The following is a 12,316-nucleotide window of genomic DNA, read 5'->3' as shown; positions in this document are numbered from 1 at the left end:
TTCCAGTTCATTTCTACAGGCTGAAGGCAACTTATGCTAACTTCTGAGACAACTCATGCTTACTGAATCAACAAAGATGGAAAATGAAGGAAGCTGGAAAACTACTGAATACTGGATTTGCTGACACCAGTGAAAAGGTATTTGGCAACAATGTCCGAACTGCAGGTCTCCAAGGACTCATAGAAGATTTTGGCTTGTTATTCAGTGAACCAACAACAGCTGGAGACACAGACCATTGCTGAAGACACAATGGCATTGCATCTCCAACCCACAAGGCTGTGTGGAAAATTTTCTGAGAAGCAGTCCAATATGTACCCCCTTCCCCTCCAGCTATTCATTACCTGTAACTAGGAGAAATTTCAGAAGAGTATAACATACACCCCTCATCTACACATCTCCTGTGACTGACCATGTATACAAGTTGCAAAAGATATCAAAATGACCTCAGACTATGAGACTATGAAGAGCCACCATCATCAGCACCATCATTAAGCAAGCACAAGTGTAGACTGATCACCTGACCTACCCGCCCATTTAACTGACAAGAAGCAGTTTGACCAATTGCCTGTAAGTCCTAATTTATTATTTGCAAGAATAATAAGTAGCAGAGATTTGCTTTCTGTTTACATATCCTATCTCTAAACATCCCTACATTTCTGTGTAATCATATAGTATAATATGATTAGGGTTGCAATTTGTAATATTTGCAGTCCTAATAATAAAATATTAATTTATTTAGGTGGATTTCTGGTCTCCAAAAATTATTTGGTTTCATTTTCAAGTCCGATTGAATATTTTGTCATTGTTACCACCCTTAGAGCTAATATTCCCTCACAAAAATTGATGCTACTACTAGAACCCTTATCCATTCTCTTACCACCTCCAACTTAGATTACTGCAACCTGCTTCTCACAAGTCTCCTTTTCTTTTTTTAATAGATTTGTTTATTAAAATTACTTCAGTTGGAACTCTACAAAAACATAACTTCAAAAGAATATATAGATGAGATAAGAACATTATCTGCATTCAAGAAAGCATAGGATAAACATAGGGGATCTCTGAGGGAGTGGTAGGGATTGTAGAGCTGAGCAGTTATGTGAATGGCAAACTAGATAGGCCATATGGTCTTTTTCTGCCATCATATTTCTCTGATTACACATCATCGTCTTGAAAAACAGAAGAGATGGCTGAAGAGGGATATGATAAAGGTGTTTAAAATCATGAGAGGCCTAGAATGGGTAAATGTGAATCTGTTATTTACTCTTTTGGATAATAGAAGGACTAGGGGGCACTCCATGAGGTTAGCATGTATCATATTTAAAATTAATCAGAGAAAGTTCTTTTTCACTCAACGTACAATTAAACTCTGAAATTTGTTGCCAGGGGGTGTGGTTAGTGCCGTTAGTGTAGCTGGGTTTAAAAAAGGTTTGGATAAGTTCTCGGAGGAGAAGGCCATTACCTGCTATTAATCAAGTCGACTTAGAAAATATCCACTGCTATTACTAGCATCAGTAGCATGAGATATACTTAGTTTTTGGGTACTTGCCAGGTACTTGTAGCCTGGATTGGCCACTGTTGGAAACAGGATGTTGGACTTGATGGACCCTTGGTCTGACCCAGAATGGCATGTTCTTACGTTCAGATAACAATATATTACCAAGTACATAAGAGTCAGATGTCATATTGTCCAATTGTCACAATCCTGGATGCTAGGCACCCTCCCTTGCAGCAGAGACTCTTATAGAACTGCCCTCTCTCCTGCGCAAGGCATCTACTTGATGCTCCCATGATGCAGTAGTTCTAGCCCTATTTAGCCCTGCCTCTCCTAATACTTGGGGCCTCTTCATTGAGTCACCTTGGCTTTTTGCATTGGCCCACCTTGCTTTACTTTCCTGCTGTGTGGCCTACTGCCTTGCCCTAAGGCCTTCTTGGCCTTCTGCCTTGCTCTGTGGCCTCTTGGCCTTCTGCTTTGCTTGTGGCCTTTGTGGCCTTCTGCCTTGCCCTGTGGACTTCTGTCTTGCTTGTGGCTTTTCTGGCCTCCTCGCCTTGTTCTGTGACTTTGAGCCTTCTTGTCCAGCTCAGCTTGCCCTTGGCCTACAGGCCTTCTAGTACTTCTTTGCACTGCCTTGGCCTTCGGGCCTTCTGTATTCCTTGTCTTGTCTACCATTGTCTCATACTGTCTAGTCCTCCCTGTGGCCCCAGTTCCCAGTGGGTCTTCTGTGTCTTCAGTCCCAGGCCTTGCCTTGTCTCCCATCCTTGTTTCCAGTTCCAGCCCTTGTCTCTGGTTCCAGCTTGTACCTCCAGGTCCAGCCATGTCTCCAGTCCAGGCTTTGCCTCCTGTTCCAGTCCTGTCTCCAGCCCTTGCTTATTTCAAGCTCTTGCCTGTCTTCAGTACCAGCCGGTGCCTCCAGATCCAAATCCTGCTTCTAGACACAGCTTCTCTCCAGTTACAACCCAAGTCCTGCTGGCGTCTAGAACCCAAGGGCTCAACCTGCAGAGGAGGTGACTGGTCAAGCAGAAGATCCTGTCCAGCCTTGCCCCTAGAGTCCGGTTCTGCTCCTGCAAGGAAATCCACATCCAACTGGTTCCCGTCTCCGTGACAGTATGAAGATGCCATACGGACCCCACAGGAATCAGTCGAGGACTCCCTGCCAGCCCAGTAAGCCTTGTGTTAATTCTCTTAGACCTTCTCTCTCTTACTGAGACTGCAATAAATGTTAATATAGAAACCAGCCATTTTGTTTAGAATGCATCATGTGTTTGTTCCCCAATCATATCAGGTGGGGTGTAAGGACTGCCAGTTTGTGAATATCATGTTGAAAAACATCTGTCTCTTCTAAACTGCACCCAAACTAGTTTCCAAGCCACAAAATTCAGTGTCAGCCTAGCAGATCTCTGTAGGTATGGAAACTAGCAAGCCAGGTGAGTTCAGAAAAAATGTATCTCCTCCAGCGGTAGTCACTAGTGACTGTGCTCCAGCCCTAGCACCTAAAGCCATCCCTGATACTGCTCTTTATTGGTAAGGAGGTCAGAAATTTCCCCGACTGCACTGCCATTATCACAGACCGTAAGATTTCCAAGTGAAAATGAGTCACCTTCAAATGATGGTTGACCCTCTTGAGATCCAGGATGGGATGAAAGAAGCCCTCCTTCTTGGGCACAACAAAATAAATGGAATATCGCCCCATACTTTCTCAAGACGGCACCAAAACCACAGCCCTCATTCTCTCTTTTTTTTCAAACCTTATCTGAGCTCAGCGCTTATCGGCTGAGAACAGAGACAGTCTCCAGCTGCGGGGGGAGAGGGCATCTGCCGGCACTCCTGTGCTTGGCCTCCTACACCCGCTGCCTTTCAGCTGAACTAGCAGCTAAGTCCACGCCGGGAAACCCAGCTACTGGACCAAGGCACACCTCTGAGGGACCACGGAAATCACCTCAGGAATTCTCAACAGGGGGAGGGACCCGCAGGAGAGTGGGGCTTTCTTTTCCTGCATTTAGAATTTCAAATTTCTCCTTCCAAAAAGCTCAAAGCAATCCCCACAGGGAGAAGCACGTCCCCCATCTGCTGGACCACCAGGGGCTTTTGGCAAGTCTTGGGGGACCCTCCTGACCCCCACAAGACTTGCCAAAAGTCCAGCGGGGGTCCTGGAGCGACCTCCTGCACGCGGACCGTCGGCTGCCAGTATTCAAAATGGCGCTGATAGCCTTTGCCCTTACTATGTCACAGGGGCTACCGGTGCCATTGGTCAGCTCCTGTCACATGGTAGGAGCACAAGATGGCGCCGGCCATCCAGTGCTCCTACCATGTGACAGGGTCCGGCCAATGGCACGGACCCTGTCACATGCACCCTTTGCCCTTACCATGTGATGGATACCCTGTCACATGGTAAGGGCAAAGGGCCATCGGCGCCATTTTGATTAGTGGCAGCCGACGGCCCGGGAGCGGGAGATCGCTCCAGGGACCCCCACTGGACCACCAGGTACCTGTAAAAAGTTTTTTTTGGGGGGGGGGGGGGGGCGGGAGGGTGGGGAAGCTAAGGGATTTTTTTTAAAGGGTTGGGGTGGGTTTAGGGGTTATTTTTGTGTGCTGTTTTTCCCGCCCTCCCCCAAAACGATAAGAGAACCCCCATGATCAATATCGTGGGGTTTTCCTATCGTTTTGGGGGAGCCCCCGATTTCTGACAATTTTGAAAATATCGTCCGATATTTTCAATCGTCCGAAGCCCGATTCACATCCCTATTATATAGTGTTCCTGGATTTTCAGAAAACGTTTGAGAAAGTACATTATGAAAGATTCCTGAGGAAAATAAAAAAGTTGTGGGATAGAAGGCAATGTTCTATTGTGGATTAAGAACTGGTTAAGAGAAAACAGAGAGTAGGGCTAACTGGTCAGTTTTCTCCATGGAGAAAGGTGAATAATGGAGTTTCCCTGAGATCTGTATTGGGACCACTGCTTTTTAACATATTTATAAATGACCTAGAGATGGGAACAATGAGTGATGTGATCAAATTTGCTGATGATATAACATTATTCAAAGTTGTTAAATCAAAGGAAGACTGAGAGAAATTATAAGAGGACCTTGCAATACTAGGAGCCTGGGCATCCAAATGACAGATGACATTTAATGTGGACAAGTGCCAAGTGAAGAGCAACTCATATTTTAGCTACATAACTAGGAGTAACCACCCAGGAAAAGAAACTAGGTGTCATCATGGATAATATGCTGAAATTCTCTGCCCAGTGTGTGGTGGTGGCCAAGAAAGCAAATAGAATGCTAGGAATTATTAGGAAAGGAATGGAGAATAAAACAGAGAAGATCATAATGACTCTGTATTGCTCCATGGTGCGACTGCACCTTGAGTATTGTGTGCAGTTCTGGTCAGCGCATTTCAAAGAAGATATAGCGGATTTAGAAAAGATACAGAGAGGGGCAACCAAAATGAGAAAGGGAATGGAACAAGTCCCTTATGAGGAAAGGCTAAAGGGGTTAGGGCTCTTCAGCATGGAGAAGATATAGCTGAGGGGAGATATGATAGAGGTCTATAAAATAATGAGTGGCGTAGAAAGGGATAACACAAATCAGTTGTTAACTCTTTCAAAAAAGCACAAAGACAAGGGGACATTTGATGAAGTTACTAGGTGATACATTTAAGTCAAATAGGAGAAAATATTTTTTTTACTTAATTCAAAATTAAATTCTGGAATTCATTGCTGGAGGATGTAGTGAAAGCTGTTAGTGTAGCTGGGTTTAAAAAAGATTTGGACAAGTTCCTGGAATAAATTTATTAAGGTGCATGTGGGGAAATTCATTTCTTACCCCTGAGATAAGCATAATAGAATCTACATTTTGGGATTCTGTCCGGTACTTATGACCATGATTGGCCACTTTTGGAAACAGAATACTGAAGTTGATGAACCTTTAGTCTGACCCAGTATGGCTCTTTATGAATAAAGATTAAACAGGTTAGGGCTCTTCAGTTTGGAGAAGAAATGACAGAAGGGATATGATAGAGGTTTAAATATTCATGAACAAGGTAGAACAGGTAAATAGGGGATGATTTCCATTTCAAACAGTACTAAGATTAGGGTACACTCTATGAAACTCACAGGTAACATTTAAAACAAATCAGAGAAAGTATTTTTTCACTCAACGCACAATCAAGCTGTGGAGTTTGTTTCCAGAGGACATGGTGAAGGCATTGAGCATAGCTGGGTTATGCAATGAAAGTCCATAAAACAAGAAAATCAGGGGGACTGAATCACTGAATTAGTGTATTAATTCTATGAACATTAATATTTATATCGGACTTTCTTCCAGCGTCCAATAAAAAAATGTACATGTGGGTATCAGCAAAAAAAACCACCGTGACTCAATGTGACAACAGCTTATAGAGCCTAGTGGAATCAAGAGTGACTATGTACTTCTCAGAAAAAATCTTGCTGAAGTCCTCATACCTCAAAATGTAATACCTACTTTAGATTTTCTGGATATTCACAATGAATATTCATGAGACATGTTTGCCTACAATGGAGATAGTACATGCACATATATCTCATGCATATGCATTGTGGATATTTAGAAAACCCAACCAACTAGGGATGTCAGAGGAATATAATTTTGGGAACCACGAGTCCATGGGAAAGGCTGAAGAAATTCTTATAGCATGTTACTTTGCCAAAGTATTTGTGCACTTTGACCTTTTACTCTGTGTGTAAGTATGTGTTAGCAGTGTTTCAACAGGGAGCTGGTTAAGAATCTTTGTTAAGGAATCATTATCATTATCATTTATTTAATTCATGTTTTTCAAACCAGTCAGTTCAGAGGGTATTATTGAAGGTCAAGGTAATAACATTCATGGGCTTACAAAAAAGATAGGAAGGCATAGGTCAATGTTTACAATCCTAGCCTCATAAACAATGTTAGGGGTTGCACATAAAAGTACCTAAGTCAGGAATCTGAGAGTTACAGTGCAGATCCTTATATGGTGCCAGCAATCAGCATCACTGCAGATGACTGCCACCTTATAAGGACTGGCACATTATGGGTGTCCCTGGGCACTCATAATTCTGTGCCATTTGCACTGGCTTCATCCCATTATGAGAAATAAAGATTATAATCTTTATTAATACATCATAGGATTCCAGAGCCCTAAGTAACAGTGTAGCACAAACTGATTCTCTTATTAAATGCCCTTCACAAGTGTGAGTGGCGATCGAGTTTTTTCTTTAGTGCTGGATTCAGTGGTGTACTGTTTATCACATGCATCATGAGAAAGTATTGTGACCACCATACTAGTCTACTTGAATAAGTAGAAATAAGGATGAAAAAATAGGTTGTAGGTGATATCATTTTATTATACTATGTTAATACACTGTAGACCCGATATAATGCGACTCGATAAACGCAAATCATTTATAATGCAGTCAAGGTTTGGCTGCCAGTTTTTTCAATGTTAAAATACATATCTTATTTCATGATTTTTTTGAATTGATATTGATGGTGCGGGTGTTTTGTTAGCATTTTTGTTCTTAGCAATAAAATCTTTATTTCCAGCATCCAAAAAAATTTACAGTATAAGAAAATCACGTCTTTATGTTACAGTAAAATATATAAGCTCAATATAACTTTTAATGAGGACCAAATTTTTGGCCCCATCACCCGCATTATATCTGGTCTACAGTGTACATCTATGTCTAGCTTTTGAGAGCTATGCTCCCATCATCAGGACAATTCATTTTCGAAAACTAATCACAGATGTAGGAAGTTAATCCAATAAAAAGTATCACCTAAAACCTTTTTGATGACCCTTACTTCACAACCATGTAACACACAAAGGTCCCTGATTTGAAATAGGGCAGAAACACTGAAGGCTGTGGATCGTCATCATAATCCTTTCCTCTGCATGCCTCATAATCCTAAAATAAATAACTCAGGTGTTCTGTGATTACCAGGATGAGGCACTGATGTCTCAGGGAATGGTAGGGTCAGTGAATAATTCTTGCTTTTAGTCTTCCAAGATCAGTGTTTGCTGTTTAGCATGCCACATGTATATTGCATGAATTCTTCTATGTTGTGGTTTGTTTCTAATATAGCACTAAACGAAAGTACAATAATTCACCAACAAAGTGAACTGGAAGACTTCAAGTGACAACTTCAAGTGACCGTCATATGTCAAGAAGCTGTTAACACTCACTCAAAATCCTGGCACCCGACAGGGTGGCAGGATTTTGAACTGAAGAAATTTACAACAGCAATTGCTTTTACAAGATAAGTTACTTTTAATTTACAAATGTCAAAAATACAAAAAAATAAGTATCTCTGTGATGACCAGTGATTATAATGTATTGACATGATCAAAGAATATACCATATGCACTCCGCATAGTGAGTGTTAATAGCGACTTGATATATTACGGTCACCTGAAGTTTTCACTTGAAGTCTTCCAGTTCACTTTGCTGGTGAATTATACTTTCGTTTATGTGATTATTCACCTTCTATTATAGTATTATCTAATATAGTTCTACCATCTGCCTATCTTGTTTCTGGATTATTACTTGCATAAAATCATATTGGAGAAATTACTTACCTGATAATTTCATTTTCCTTAGTGTAGACAGATGGACTCAGGACCAATGGGTATAGTGTGCTCCTGATAGCAGATGGGAGACTGAGTCAGATTTCAATCTGACGTCAGCACTACCTATACCCGTGCAGGAAGCTCTGCTCTTCAGTATTCTCCTCGAAAAGCAATTGTGGATATATGTGTGCTCTGATAACTTGATTAACTTGATAAACTAGGACTGGTTTAACTGATTTCCAATTGGAGACCACCAGTGCACTATCGCCGACACCTGGCAACTATGGGTGGCTTGAACTAGGGTAATACCTGGCTTACCCATGCTTGTCTTGTTCTCAGGACTTGTCACCCGAGGTTCCCAGATTCTGGGGCAGCCGTGGGCGGGTTGCTGAGTACTAGGGATGTGAATCGTGTGCCCGATCGTCTTAACGATCGGGTTCGGCTAGAGGGAGAAAAAAATCTGATCGGTGGTGATGTGAATCGGATCGGTTCCGATTCACATCGTTAATTTTTTTTTAGTGAAGCCCGACCCTTTAAAATTGACCCCTTACCTTCCCCCACCCTCCCGAACCCCCCCAAAACGTTTTACGAGTACCTGGTGGTCCAGTGGGAGTGCCATCTTTAAAGATGGCGCCGGCCAGCCAGTGCTCCTACCATGTGACAGGGGCCGGCCAATGGCACGGATACCCTGTCACATGGTAAGGGCAAAGGGCCATCGGCGCCATCTTTATGAGTGGCAGCCGACGGCCTGAGAATGGGAGATCGCTCCCGGGACCACCACTAGACCACCAGGTAATTTTAAAATGTTTTGGGGGGCTCGGGAGGGTGGGGGAAGCTAAGGGGTCATTTTTAAAGGGTTGGATGGGTTTTTTTTTTTATCAGGCCATCGGCGCCATTTTTGAGTGGCAGCCAAAATGGCGCCGATGGCCCAAGAGCGGGAGATCGGTCACCGCGCCCCCACTGGACCACCTGGTACTCATAAAAAGTTTTGGGGGGGTTCGGGAGGGTGGGGGAAGGTAAGGGATTAGTTTTATAGGGTTGAGGTGGGTTTAGGGGTTGTTTTGGTGTGCCGGTTTTCCCGCCCTCCCCCCTCCCCCAATTTATGATTTTTCACGATAAATCGGGGGAATTTCTATTGTATCGTGACTCTTAACGATTTTTGACAATTTAAAAAATATCTGATGATTTTTTTAAATCGTCAAAAAACGATTCACATCCCTACTGAGTACATCTATCTACTCTAAGGAAAACGAAATTATCAGGTAAGTAATTTCTCCATTTCCTAGCGTGTAGCCAGATGGACTCAGGATCAGTGGGATGTACAAAAGGTACTCCCGAACCAGGCGGGAGGTTGCCCGTGGCCCACTTAGTACTGACCTTGCAAAGGTTGTGTCCTCCTGGGCCTGGACATCCAGGCGGTAGAACTTGGAGAAGGTATGTATGGAGGACCATGTCACCGCCTGACAGATCTCGGCAGGCGACAGCATCTTGATTTCTGCCCAGGACACTGCCTGGGCCCTTGTAGAATGGGCCTTGAGCTGTAGAGGTGGGGGCTTCCCTGCCGCTACGTAGGCCGCCTTGATTACTTCTTTGATCCAGCGGGCTATGGTTGCCCGCAAGGCCACTTCCCCCTGTTTCTTCCCCCTGTGAAGGATGAACAGGTGGTTCGTCTTTCGTACAGATTCTGATCTTTCCAAGTATTGGACTAGGAGTCTGCCGACGTTAAGATGGCGAAGGAGGCGTGAATCTTCCGAGTCCTTATGTTCGTCTGGAGATGGCAGCGAGATGGTTTGGTTTAGATGAAAATGAGAAACCACCTTCGGAAGAAAAGAGGGGACAGTGCAAAGCTGTATGGATTCCGGTGTGAAGCTGAGGAACGGTTCCCAACATGATAGTGCTTGAAGCTCGGAGATGCGATGGGCTGAACGTATTGCCACTAGGAATGCAGTCTTCAAGGTCAGGAGCTGTAGTGACAAACCGCGTGTAGGTCTGAAGGAAGCTCCCACTAGGAAGTCTAGTACTAGATTGAGATTCCAAAGGGGCACCGGCCACTTTTATGGTGGTCAGATTTGTTTGACCCCTCTCAGGAAGCGGCAAACATCTGGATGGGTTGATAGACTGATACCGTCCACTTTGGCTCTGAAGCAGGCCAGCGCGGCCACCTGAACCTTGAGGGAGTTGAGAGTCAACTCCTTCTTCAAGCTGTCCTGCAGAAATTCCAGGATCATGGGGATTTTGACTGTCCGTGGAAGGATCTTGCGGTCCTCACACCAGGCTTTGAATACTCTCCAATTCATATGTATGCTAGAGATGTGGAGAACTTGCGTGCTCGGAGCAAGGTGTCAATCACTGCCTTAGAGTATTCGCTCTTCTTGAGGTGAGTCCTCTCAATGGCCAGACCGTAAGAGAGAATCGATTCGGGTCTTCATGGAGGATCGGTCCTTGCTGGAGAAGGTCCCTGTGTGGAGGTAGGCACAGAGTGTTCCGCTCTAGAAGTCTTCGCACGTATGCGTACGATGGCCTTCTTGGCCAGTCCAGAGCCACTAGAAGAGCAGAGTTTCCTGCACGGGTATATGTAGGCTGACGTCAGCTTTGAAATCTGACTCTGTCTCCCATCTGCTATCAGGAGAACACTATACCCATTAGTCCTAAGTCCATCTGGCTACACGCTAGGAAAGGAAATATTATTTCATATGAAATAGCTGGCCTTCTGAACTAAATCATTCATAATGTACCCTGTGCTATGCCTAGTAATGGAATTTTGCAATGATCTTCAGCTAACCCAAGTAACTGCAATTTTCTGACATCTGACAAAATAAAAAAGATAATCATTCAGCCTACATCATTCATAATGTACCCTGTGCTATGCCTAGTAATGGAATTTTGCAATGCTCTTCAGCTAACCCAAGTAACTACAATTTTCTGACATCTGACAAAATAAAAAAGATAATCATTCCACCTAACTCCTTGAGTCTCTGCTCCCCGCTTTAATCAATCATTTAAGGACTTATTCAAATATGGGCAAATTTTAAAAGGCCCGCACGTATAAAATTTGCAGGTTACGTTGGGCTGGGCCTAGGCAGAGACCCTGGAGTTGTGTTCGGGCCTAGGCAGAGGTCCCTTCTTTGAGCCTCGGCCTATGCCCTAGGTGAGGCCCCAGCCTAATGCCTAGGCTTGGGCCGAAGCACCAGTGTTGTGCTAGGGTGTAGGCCACTGCTCCTGCTTTGGGTATCAGTCTACGCCTTAAGCAAGGCCCCGGCTTTGGCCCTAAGCTTAGACCAGATGCATTTTGTTTTCAAATTAATTCAATGAATAAGGTTCATTTCATTCGGGGGGCTTCTAATTCATTTCAGGGCCCCACGAATGAAACAAATTTACCTTATTCATTGCATTTTTTTAAATTCATTTCAAATGAATGCACATCCCTAATTTCTGGTGCAGATAAAAGTAAGGGTTAAATCGGCTTATGTACATACATTTATGTATACAACTCCTGCAAGATCAGCAGGTACAGGGATGTTACCCATACCATCTCCTAAAATTGCTCATTTAAACAATGTGAGAGAAAAGGCTATTCCCATTGCCGGACCCCAACTGTGGGTCTCTACCGCAGGAACTAAGGATGGAATCAGACATTAAAATATTTAAAAAGGGTATTAAAACATGGCTATTTGCACAAGCCTTCCAAGAATGTTAACTAAATGATTTTATACCACTTTTAATATTTATATTTATCTTTTATTTTACTTATACTTTTACTGTTCTGTATCTTTAACTGTGTAATTTTAATAATTATTTTATTTTATTGCTTTTATTAGTTTATTATGAAACTTTGTATTTATTTCTTTTCACTTAATTTTGGAAACACAAATATTTTAAATGAATATTTGTTAAACTAATGTAAACCGATGTGATATGTTCTCATGAAACATCGGTATATAAAAATAAATAAATAAATAAATAAATAAAAACAGTGTTATAACTAGCCATTTATGCACACAAATCCATGTTTATTCACATAAATGACTTTGATGGTTATCCCCTAGCTACCTTACATCTTCCGACCTAAACTCGCTCTTGGAGCCACACAGTGTTTGAGCTGCTAAAGTTAGCTGCTGTGAGGGGGTGGAAAATTACAGCACCACCACCCTTCAGTGGCATCTAGTCACCTAATTTCCTAACTATAGGGTGGCCCATGGAAAAATAGCCCTCCTCCAATACCAGTGCATTGGAGGT

The sequence above is a fragment of the Rhinatrema bivittatum genome, chromosome 10, assembly GCF_901001135.1.
Source record: "Rhinatrema bivittatum chromosome 10, aRhiBiv1.1, whole genome shotgun sequence".
Lineage (NCBI taxonomy): Eukaryota > Metazoa > Chordata > Amphibia > Gymnophiona > Rhinatrematidae > Rhinatrema > Rhinatrema bivittatum.
The sequence above is the reverse complement of the archived record's forward strand: the minus strand, read 5'-3'. Positions refer to the sequence as shown.